The following is a 12585-nucleotide window of genomic DNA, read 5'->3' as shown; positions in this document are numbered from 1 at the left end:
CCGACTCCCATTGACCATACCTCTATCATCCATGTACCAATCCAAACTTCTCTTCTGGTACCAAGAAGAATGTTGAAATCGAGTTTGCATGCACCACTTTTGCTGGCAGCTCATTCCACACTCTCACGACCCTCTGAGTGAAGAAGTTTCCCCTCATGTTCCCCTTAAACTTCTCACCTTTCAACCTTAACTCATGATCTTTGGTTGTAGTCCCACCCAACCTCAGTGGAAAAAGCCTGCTTGTATTTGCCTTATCTGTACCCCTCATAACTCTGTACATCTCTATCGTCTCCTTTCAATCTTCTACAATCTAAAGAATAGTCCTAACCTATTCAACCTTTCCTTGTAACTCAGGTCTTCAAGACCAAGCAACATCCTTGTAAATTTTCTCCGTACTTTTCAACCTTGTTTACATCCTTCCTGTAGTTAGATGACCAAAAATGCTCACAATACTCTAGATTAGCCCTCATCAACGTCTTATACCATTTCAACATAACATCCCATCTCCTGTACTCAATGCAATGATTTACAAAGGGCAATGTGCCAAAAGCTTTCTTTATGACCCTATCCATCTGTGATGCCACATTCAATGAATTATGGATCTATATTCCCAGACCCCTTTGTCCTACCACACTCCTCCATGCCTTATCTTTCACTGTGCAAGACCTATTCTGGTTGGTCCTGCCGAAGTGCAAAACTTCACACTTGTCTGCATTAAATTCCATCCACCATTTTTCCAGCTGATAGCGATCTCTCTGCAAGCCATGACAGTCTTCCTCACTATCCACTACACCCCCAATCTTGGTGTCATCTGCTAATTTGCTGATCCTGTTAACCATTTCATCATCCAGATTCACAACAAATAGCACACGTGACTTGTGGTGAGGGCTGCATACCGTCGCAGACTTCAAGCCCAAATGTTGTGGTGCCGCCAACATCGTGGCCTCTATCCCGGCTGAGTTCAATCGCTTTTATGCTAGGTTTGATGTCGCTAACTCTGAGCCTCCAAGGAAAGCCACCGCCACAACCTACAACCTGATCATCTCTGAGGCTGAGGGACGCAGATGTTTCCAACGAGTGGACAGTCGTTAGGATGTACACAGCACAACTGGCAGGTGTGTTTACTGACATTTTTAATCTCTCCCTCTCCCAGTGTAGAGTGCCCTCCTGCTTCAAATTATCCACCACTGTCCCTGCACAAAAAAAAAACAAGGTAACATGCCTGAACGACTGGCCTCCTTTCGCACTCACCTCAATAATAAGCAAATGCTTTGAGAGGCTGGTCAAGGATTACGTCTGCAGCTTGCTACCACCCAAACTGGACCCTCTACAATTTGCCTACCGACAAAACCGATCGACAGATGACGCAATAGCCACTGCTCTACATACCATCCTTATACATCTGGAGAAGACGGATGCTTATGTGAGAATGGTGTTCTTGGACTACAGTTCAGCATTCAACACCACAGTTCCATCCAGGCTCGACAAGAAGCTCAGAGACCTTGGCCTTGACCTGCCTTGTGCAGCTGGATCCTGGACTTCCTGTCAGATTGCCAGCTGCTTGTAAGAGTGGGGTCCCTCACCTCCAACCCTCTGGCTCTCAATACAGGAGCCCCTCAGGGCTGCGTACTGTCCCCTCCTTTACTCCCTGTATGCACATGACTATGTCACCACCCACAGCTCTAATCTGCTAATTAAATTTGCCGACTACACTACATTGATTGGCCTTATCTCAGGCAAGAATGAGGTGGTCTACAGGGAAGAAGTCATCTCTCTGACACAGTGGTGTCAAGAAAACAACCTCTCCCTCAATGTCGCAAAAACAAAGGAGCTGGCTGTGGATTACAGAAGGAATGGAGACAGGCTCACCCCTATTGACATCAATTTATCTGGGGTTGAGAGGGTAAACAGCTTCAAGTTTCTCGGCATCCACATCACCAAGGACCTCACGTGGTCTGTACACTCCAGCTGTGGTGAAAAAGGCACAACAGCGCCACTTTCCCCTCAGACAGTTGAAGAAGTTTGGTATGGGCTGCCAAATCCTAAGAACATTCTACAGGGGCACAACTGAGAGCATCTTGACTAGCTGCATCACTGCCTGGTATGGGAACTGTACCTCCCTCAATCACAGGACTCTGCAGAGAGTGGTGCAGTCAGCCCAACGCATCTGTAGATGGGAACTTCCCATGATTCAGGTCATTTACAAGGACAGGTGTGTAAAAAGGGCCTGTAGAATCATTGAGCATCCAAGCCACCCAACCACAATCTATTACAGCTGCTACCATCCGGGAAGCAGTACCGCGGCATAAGAGCCAGAACCAACAGGCTCCAGGACAGCTCCTTTCACCAGGCCATCAGACTGATGAACTCAAGCTGATTTCAGTGTACTGTATATTACACTGTTCTATTTATTATAAATTACTATGATTGCACATTGCACATTTAAATGGAGATGTAATATAAAGATTTTTACTCATGGATGTGAAGGATGTAAGAAATAAAGTCAATTCAAAATCATTGATATAGATGACAAATAACAGAGGACTCCCCACTGATCCCTGTCGCAGGCCTCCAATCAGAGAGGAAACCCTCTACTACCACTCTCTGTCTTCTCCCACAAAGCAAATGTGTAATTCAATTTACTACCTCATCCAGAATGCCAAGCGAATGAACCTCCTTGACCCGCCTCCCGCGCAGGACCTTTTGTCAAATGCCTTACTAAAGTCCTGCAAACCAGTTAATTTGCTTTTCCCACTCTCTACATCCTTCCTATAGCATGGCAAGTAGAACTGCAGACAATATTCCAAGTGTGGTCTAAGTAGTGTTTTATTAAAGTTGCAACATTACAGCAGACTACGATAACATGTGCCTTCTCATGTTGCCATTTTCAGGGAAGTATTAACTCGAACCCGAACGCTGCTCTTTATCAACATTCCTAAGCACCCATTCCTCAGCATTCAATGCACACGTGCAACCTTTATTTGACTTCCCAAAATGCATCACCATACATGTCAAGTTCCATCTGCCAATGCTCCATCCAGCATTCCATCTGATTTGCACCCTGCGTTAGTCTTAGATAACTTGCTTTGTGATACACAGTAATAACCAAATTTTGTGTCAACTGGAAAAATCACTAAACATACATCTCACATTCACATCTAAGTCATTAATACTTAAGTATAAACAAGGACCCCAGCACCATTCCCTGTGGTAGACCATTAGTCACAGACTTCCATTCAGACAAAGATCTTTTCACTACTACCCTTGGACTCCTATTACCTAGCTAACGTTAGATCCAATTAACCTTCTGGAACAGCCTATCATGAAGAATCTTGTATAAGTTTTTTTTTAACCCATACAGACAACTACCACCAAAATAAAGAAAAGCATTAGCTGCCCTTCACTCCTCTGGCATGTCACCTGCGGCTAACAAAGATGCAAAATCTCCTTCTGTGCAACCTGGGAGAGATCTCATCTGGCCCTGAAGATTAACCAACCCTTAATGCTTCCAATGACAGCCTCTTTCTCCTTATTAATACAGACATCTTCCAGATTATCCACATACCCCTCCATGAACTCAGCATCGTCCACATCCTTTTTATTTAGACATACTTACAGATACAGCACAGTAACAAGCCCTTCCAGCCCAACAAGCCTGTGCTTTCCAGTTACACCAATGTGACCATTTAACTTACCGACTTATTCGACCTACCTAGGGGAAGCAACAGCAGCCGTGCCTCTGGCACTGAGTCTGGTCCTGTGGCTCAGAGGGAAAAGAACTAAAGAGGATGGCAGCAGTAATAGAAGACTCTGTAGTCAGGGGGACAGACAGGCAATTCTGTGGATACCAAAAGGAAACACTGATGGTAGTTTGCCTCCCAGGTGTCAGGGTCAGAGATATACACAGGGGCCACAATATCCTGAAAAGGGAGGGTGAGCAGCCAGAAGTCATGGTACATAATGGTACCAATGACATAGGAAGAAACAGGAGGAGGTCCTGAAAAAAGAATACAGTAAGTTAGGAAGGAAGCTGAGAAGCAGGATCTCAAGGGTAGTAATCACAGGATTCCTGCCTGTGCTATGCGACAGCGAAGATAAGAATAGAATAAGGTGGCAGATAAGTGTGTGGTGAAGAATTGAAGCAGTGAGCAGGGATTCAGATTTCTGGATAACGAGAACCGCTTCTGGGGCAGCTGGGACCTAACCAAAAGGGATGGGTTTCACTTGAATCTGAGGGGGCAAATATTCTTGCAGGTAGATTTACTAGAGGTGCTGGGAGTGGTTTAAACTAAAATGGCAGGGGGATGGGAACCACAATGATAGAGCTGAGGAAAAGCCAGCAGGTTTACACGTAGAAGATGGTTATAACATAAATGTAAGGAAGGACAGGCCAATGATTGGGTACAAATGCAGACAGAGCAGAGCCAAATTGCACCAGAGAGACAAAATTCAAAAGGGCGAAGAATGTAGGACTGAAGGTGCTGTATTTAAATGCATGTAGTATTCGGAATAAGGTGGATGAACTCGTGGCGCAACAGAAAATGTTGAATCTTTGTGAATGGAGTTAAGAAACTGCAAGGGTGAAAAAACCATTGTGGGAATCATATATAGGCCTTCAAATAGTAGCCAAGATGTGGGGTTGAGATTGCAAATGGAGCTGGAAAAGGCATGTTATAGGGTAATGACACAATTGTAATGGGGGACTTCAATATGCAAGGCGATTGGAAAAAATCAGGTTTGTGTCAGATCGCAAGAGAGCAAAGCTGTTGAATGCCTACAAGTTGGTTTTTCAGAGCAGCTTGTGCTTGAGCCTACTCAGGGAAAGACTATCTTAGATTGGGTGTAGTGTAATACCCAGATCTTATTAGGTAGCTTAACATAAAGGAACCCTTAGGAGGCAGTGATCATTAAATGATTGAATTCATAGTGCTATTTGTGTGGGAGAAGCATAACTCACATGTATCAGTATCACAAAGAAGTAAAGGGAGTTACAGAGGCACGAGAGAGGAGCTTGCCCAGGTGGATTAGAGGAGGATACTGGCAGGGATGACAGCAGAGCAAAGATTGCTGAAGTTCCTGGGAATAGTTCACTAGGCGTAGGATAGATATGTCTCACAGAAGTAGGAGTTCTCAAATGGCAAAGACAGGTAACCGTGGCTGACAAAGGAAGTTAAGGACTGCATAAAAGCCAAGGAAAGGCCATATAAGGTAGCAAAAGTGAGTGGGAAGTTAGATGATTGGGAAGCTTTTAAAATCCAACAAAAGATAACCAAATAAGCTATAAGGGAAAAGATGAGGGCAAACTAGCCAATAATATAAAGCAGGATACTAAAACTTTTTTTAGTTATATAAAGAGTAAAAGGGAGGTGACAGTTGATATTGGACCACTGGAAAATGATGCTGGTGAGGTAGTAGCGAGGGACAAAGAAATGGCAGATGAACTTAATGAGTGCATTGCATCTGTCTTCACTGTGGAACACACAAGCAGTGTGCCAAAGGTTTGTGAGTGCCAGGAAGAGGAGTGAAATCCATTGCTATTACAAAGGGAAAAGTGCTAGATAAACTCAAAGATCTTAAGGCGGATAAGTCCCAGAGTCCTGAGAGAGGTTGCTGAAGAGATGACAGATGCATTGGTCACGATCTTTCAAGAATCACTTGATTCTGGCATAGTCCTGGAGGACTGGAAGATGGCAAATATCACTCCACTCTTTAAGAAGGGAGGAAAACAAAAGCAAGTTAGCCTAACCTCAGTGGTTGGGAAAGTGTTGGAGTCTATTATTAAGGATGAGGTTTTGAGGTTCTTGGAGATTAATGATAAAATAAGTCAGAGTCAATATGGTTTCTGTAAAGGGAAATCTTGCCTGACAAATTTTCCTTCTTCGAGGAAGTAACAAGCAGGGTGGAGAAAGATGAGGCAGTGGATGTCACTTACCTAGATTTTCAGAAGGCATTTGATAAGGTGCTACACATGAGGCTGCTTAACAAGATAAAATCCTATGGCATTACAGGAAAGATACTGGCATGGATAGCGGAATGGCTGGCAGGGAGGACTCAGGGAGGGGGAATAAAAGGGGCCTTTTCTGGTTGGCTGCCGGTGACTAGTGGTGTTCCTCAGGGGTCAGTACTGGAACCGCTACTTTTCACATCGTTTGTCAATGATTTGGATAATGGAATTAATAGCTTTGTGGCAAAGTTTGCGGATGATGCGAAGACAGGTGGAGGGTTGGTAGTGCTGAGGAAGCAATGTGATTGTAGCAGGACTTAGACTAATTGGAACAATGGGCAAAAAAGTAGCAGATGGAATAGTGTTGGGAAATGCACAATAATGCATTTTGGTAAAAGGAACAATAGTGCAGACTATTATCGAAATGGGAAGAAGATTCAAACATCAGAGGTGCAGAGTGACTTGGAAATCTTTGTGCAAGATTCCCAGGTTAACGTACAGGTTGAGTCTGTGGTAAAGAAGGCAAATGCAATGTTGGGATTTATTTCAATGGGAATAGAATACAAAAGGAAAAAGATAATGCTGACCCTTTACAAGACACTGGTCAGGCTGCACTTGGGATTACTGTCAACAATTTTAGGTTCTATATCTGAGAATGGATGTGCTGTCATTGGACAGAGTCCAGAGAAGGCTCATGAAGATGATTCCGGGAATGAAGGGATTAACATATGAGCAGCGTTTGGCTGCTTTGAGACTGGAACTTATGCGTGGGGATCTTATTGAAAACTACTGAATTAGATGTTGAAAGGACTAGATACAGTGGATGTGGAAAGGATGTTTCCCATGGTGGGGGTATCCAGAACTAGAGGGCACAGCCTCAAAATCGAGGGGCGACCCTTTAGAACAGACATAAGGAATATCTTTTTTAGCCAGAGAGTAGTAAATCTGTGGAATGCTCTGCCACAGTGGAGCCCAAGTCTGTGTGTATAATTAAAGAGGAAGCTGATCATTTCCTGATCGGTCAGGGCATCAAAGAATACGGCGAGAAGGCAGGTGTATGGGGTTGAGTGGGATCCGGGATCAGCCATGATGGAATAGCAGAGCAGACTCAATGGATTGAATGGTCGAATTCTTCTCCTGTGCCTTATGGTCTTTGGAACGTGGGAGGAAACTGGAGCACCCAGAGGAAACCCAGGCCGCCATGGGGAGAATACACAAAATCCTTACAGACATCAGCAGGAACTGAACCTGTTTTGGTGGCATCGTTATCGAGGCTCTCGTTGGTCAGGGTCTGATGTTGTGTCCCAGCTGTCTACATAATATGCAAGCCAGGGCAGTATGATATAGAGAGCAAGCTGCCCAAGTAGCAGGCTCCACCTCTTCATCAGCTGATGCATCCAACAAACGGCAGAGACTGATACAGTTTGGCACCAGCAGCGTCACAAGAATTGGCAGTCAGTGTTGAACTCAATGTAGACTGCCTTAGGGACTCCAGCTCTGGACTATACCTTGGGGTTTACTCCCGAAGCCTCCCCCATGTGTGGGTATAGCCACAAGGCAGGCAGATCAGAGTTTTCTATAATTGCATTGTAATGGTGTTATATTAACTACTTTACCTCTTTGGTAAATATACACAAGTAGTATCCATTTAGTACCTTGTGCACATCACCTGGCTCCACAAAGGGATCTACTCTTTCCTTGTACTCATGACTGACTTTAAGGATGCATAGTGACCAGGTTCTGTGTTAAATTAGCTTCAATAAATGTACTGAAACAACTTCCCAGTGAAAAATACAATGGCTTGGTACACAAGGTTCACCTCTGCAATTTTTCAACACGTGCTGCCCATCTCAAAAGGTAATTAAGAAGAAACTTACATGCAAAAGGCATATTATTTCAGGACAATAAAGTGTTGCAAGCCTGTGTCATGTTGCCTATTTAAAGCAAGGAGACAAACAATTTGAAATTTGTGCTGGACAGAAGTGCCAATTTACTTCAGGGAAATAAAGAAAAACAGTGTTTTGCAGCATCAGAAAGAGCAAATGTACAGCACTTCCCCTTCTCACCGTAGCCATTACAATTACCCAAACCATACTGGAACTTAAGATCAATTACAACTAAATTTTGAACATTTTGTTTTGGTGACACATCTCAAAGGCATGCACAGACTCCTCAAAACTGGGCCGAAAGAAAACACTCTTGCCAATAATTTTGTTGCTTTCACGCTATCATTAGAAATCCTCCCTAGGTAAAAGGTGCAGAGGACAAGAAAATGGGAACTCTGTTCAAAATATACAACGGCAATATGTTGGGTCTGGAGCATCTGAGTTACAAGGAAGAATTGAATAGGTTAAGGCTTTGTTCCTTAAAGCATAGCAGAATGAGAAGAGATTTGATAGAGGTATACAAAATTATGAGGGGTATAGATAGGGTAAATTCATGCAGGCTTTTTCTTGGAGGTTGGGTGGAACTACAACCAGAGGTCATGGGTTAAGGGTGAAAGGCAAAACATTTAAGGGGAACATGAGGGAAACTTCTTCACTCAGAGGCTGGTGACTGTGTGGAACCAGCTTCCAGCACAAGTGGTGCACGCAAGCTCGATTTCAACTTTGAACAGAAGTTTGGATAGGCACATGGGTGATAGGGGTATGGAGGGCTATTGTCCCGCGGGGTGCAGGGAGTAGGCAGTTTAAATGGTTCAGGATGGACTACATGGCCAAAGATTCCGTTTCTGTGCTGTACTTTTCTATGACAAGTGGGGAAATTTCTGGCCAAGGAGGTTAACTTTCTCATGAACCTTGTAAGGGAAAAAAAATATTAGGGAAAACATTAGATAAATAAAATTTAAAAAATGAGCTGATAAAGAGCAGCATGGAGTTCTTACAGATACTCCTCATGCGAATAACTCAACTGTATTTTTAATGAACTACCAGGAAAAGTTGATGAAGGGATGTAATAAGTGGCATTTACATTGTTTTTCCAGAAATGGCTGATAACCTTCACAAAAGTCTGGTAAGCAAAACTGAGGTTCACGGAATGAGAGTCACGAGTCACATCAAACAGAAATTGGCATAAAGGCAGAAAGAAAAGAGTGTTGAATGATTGTTTTCAGATTGGAGGACAATAAGTTATTGTGTTCTTCTGGAGTCAGTGCTGGGAAACTTTTTTTTAAATATACATATTAACAATTTGAGCATGGGTGTGCAGGGTAAAGTTTCCAAAGCCGCAGATAACACAAAGCTTAGGAAGTGTATTAAACAGCACAAGACAGTAATAGACTTTCAAAAAAACATGTAAACAGGCCAAATAGCCAGAAATTGGAAGATAAAATTTAACACAGAAAAGCATTTAATTAGGCAAAAAGAAAAAGGGAGTGTATCGATTATATAGCACAATTCTCAGAGGTATGTGGCACATGAACAAACCCTAGTAAATGCAGGGGTTACTTTGACAGCATGGTAAGTAAACAGACAGGATCTCAGAAGTGCAAAGTGCAAATAGAGGCTCTCAGTAAAAGAAAATACTTTGTGGAGCATAATGGAAACAGTACATCAGATTGTGGTCACACAATAGGTAGGATATGGAACCGATAGTGGGTACAAAAATTATTTATTGAACGGGTTCCATGGATGAGGGGTTTTAGATCATTAAATGAAACAGGAAAAGATGAGATTACTCACAGAAAAGCAAAGGAGATCTGGTAGAGGTGTACTCTATCAGGACTATTTTAATCAAGATAAATTGCAGGAAGTTACCATGTTTTTCTGGGAAGCACCAGGATCAGAAAACACAAGTTTAATATTTTGGGTAAAGATGCAAAGAAAATTGAAGAAAAGCTAGTAAAACTCTGGAATTCACCACGCTGATGTTCTGGATTAAGTGACTGAATAAGTAATACAGAAATTCATCTGGAATTAGGAATCCAATTCCCGTGAGCAGGAGGAGGATTTAAACAGAAATAAGACTCTAAAATAATTGTACTGAGCATATGGGCACCACAGTGGTGAACATGATGCATTACAACTCGGGGCATCAGAGTTCAATTCTGATGTCATCTGTAAAGAGTCTGTACGTCGTCCCCCTGGAATGTGTGGGTTTTCTCCGGGTCATCTGATTTCCACCCGCAATCTAAAGATGTACCAGTTAGTAGGTTAACTGGTCATTGTAAATTGTCCTGTGATTAGGTTAGAGTTAAATCAGGAGTTGCTGGGCAGTGCGGCTCAAGGGCCAGAAGGGCCTATTCCACACTGTAACTCTAAAATAATAGACATATCTCCTGGATTTACATATGTATAATTATCACCAATATTTTTAAATCACAACACTGCAAAGCAGCAGTGAAAATGCATCAGCAAGGTTCCCTCCCCCCCCCCCCAAAGCATCTCCTTAACAACCTTCTGTCCTCTGATGTAATCTCACCCCAAAAGACAGATTCAGAATAACAGGAAACAAGTCCATTTTGCAATACTTTATATATTGGTATTTAGGCAGTGTATTCAATGGCTATTTCTAATTTATGATCTTTATTCCACCCCATTCCAACACCACATGCAATCCTTTCCACCATTTGTGCTACTCTCACTCATACACTCTGGTAATTACAAGCCTGTATAAGTGTTAGGGAAGCTATTGGAAAAAATTTCCAAAGGTCAGGACGAATCTATATGTGGAAAGGCAAAGACTAATGAATCGTAAGCATGGCTTTAAGGGTGATCCTGCCCAACACATTTGACTGTGCTCTCCTTTGAAGAGATATCAAAATGGTTATGCAGTCTACTTAGACTTCAATAAAGCCTCTGACAAATTTTCAAGATACCAGGCAAGTTGGCAATAAGGATCCAAAATTGTTTTGGTAAAATGTGAGATAGTGATGTGGAGGGTTGTTTTTGTGATTGAAAACCTGCAACCAGTGGTTAGAGATGTCAATTCTGAAACCCTTTCTTTTAAAACATATCAATGATTTGAATATGACTGTAGGAAGTATGGTTATTAAGTTTGCAGAAGATATTAACATTTGTGGAGTTGATAGTGAGGGAAAATTCAGAAGAGACAGAAGTCCACTATGCCCTAGGGCAGTGGTCCCCAACCACTGGGCCACAAAGATGTGCTACCGGGCCGCGAGGAAACGATATGATTTGGCGATATGAAACGATACGAGTCAGCTGCACCTTTCCTCATTCCCTGTCATGCACTGTTGAACTTGAACACCCCCCCCAACACACCCCGTCGGCCAGTCCGCAAGAATATCATTAATATTAAACCGGTCGGCAGTGCAAAAAAAGGTTGGGGACCTCTGCCCTAGGGAATATTGAGGAACAAAGAGACAATGATACACAAGTCCAACCATCCCAGAAGATGGGAGTAAAGAGAGCAGACAGGGCAGTTGTCTCCAATCTTCAGACTGCAGGAGTTGGAAAGTTAAGGCATAGTGTTGTAAAACCTCAGTTAGGCTGCAGATGGAGTACTGTGAGCAGTTCTGGTCATCACAGTATACGAAGGATAAGATTCACCAGGATCCAGGATATTGCCTCAAATGGACTGTCTCAGTTAGAAATAAAGATTGGTTTGTCTTCCTTGGAAAAGAGGAAGCTGAGCAGGAACAGATAGTGGCATACAACGGGGGTCCCCAACCTTTTTTGCACCGTGGACCTGTTTAATATTGACAATATTCTTGCGGACCGGACGACCGGAGGGAGGCGGGGGGGAGTGGTGTTCAAGTAGGGTTAAACTCACCTCAACATATCTTTTACAGTTGGGGTTGCCAACTTTCTCACTCCCAACTAAGGGACAAAAGTAGCATTCAAATACAGGACACTTGGGTTTACCCCGAGAAAGACTACCATGACCTTGAAGCGTTGGGTGGGCACCTGTGTGCGCCTGCGCGACGTGCGCATGTGCATACGCGCTGATTTTTTTCCCCACAAATTGGTTTCAGCTTAATCTTCCCAACTACACTGTACATACATTATTTCTACTTTATATAGGCTGTGTATTTATCATATCATTCCTGCTTTTACTATATGTTAGTGTTTTTTTAGGTTTTAGTGCTATTTGGTATGATTTAGTAGGTTACGTTTTGGGTCTGGGAACACTCAAAAAATTTTCCCATATAAATTAATGGTAATTTCTTCTTCGCTTTACGCCATTTCGGCACGAAAGGTTTCATAGGAACGCTCTACCTTAGCGGGGGAAATATGGGACAAGGGCAGTCCCGTATGGGATAAACCAATGTAGCCCAATATACGGGATGTCCCGGCAAATACGGTGTTCAAGTTCGATAGCGCGTGACAGAGAATGAGGAAAGGTGCAGCTGACTCATATCGTTTCCTTGCAGCTCGGAAGTACATGCTTTGCGGCCCAGTACCGGTCCATGGCCCGGTGGTTGGAGACCCCTGGCATGCAAAATTACAAAGAGCAGAGATAAGGTTTATTGTAAGAATTTTTTCTTTATGTATGAGGTACCTAACAGTAAAGGGTTTAGGGTAAGGAACTAAGAGGCTTAGAGAATCTGAGGAAGGTTTTTTTTATTAAGAGATTAATTAGAACTTAAACTACACTACACAAAAGGGCGGTGGAGACAGAAACTCACGAGTGTCTCAGTATTTTTATTTATTTAGACATACAGCACAGTAACAGAGCTT

At 42.9% G+C, this 12585-nt stretch overlaps 1 protein-coding gene across 1 annotated transcript in view; it reads right to left on the bottom strand.

The window, feature by feature from the left end:
- Nucleotides 1-12585, bottom strand: part of prkar1b (protein kinase, cAMP-dependent, regulatory, type I, beta) — a 158436-nt gene that overhangs the window by 103671 nt on the left and 42180 nt on the right. The window lies entirely within an intron of this gene.

Source organism: Mobula hypostoma, chromosome 9 (assembly GCF_963921235.1).
Source record: "Mobula hypostoma chromosome 9, sMobHyp1.1, whole genome shotgun sequence".
NCBI lineage: Eukaryota > Metazoa > Chordata > Chondrichthyes > Myliobatiformes > Myliobatidae > Mobula > Mobula hypostoma.
The sequence above is the reverse complement of the archived record's forward strand: the minus strand, read 5'-3'. Positions and strand labels throughout refer to the sequence as shown.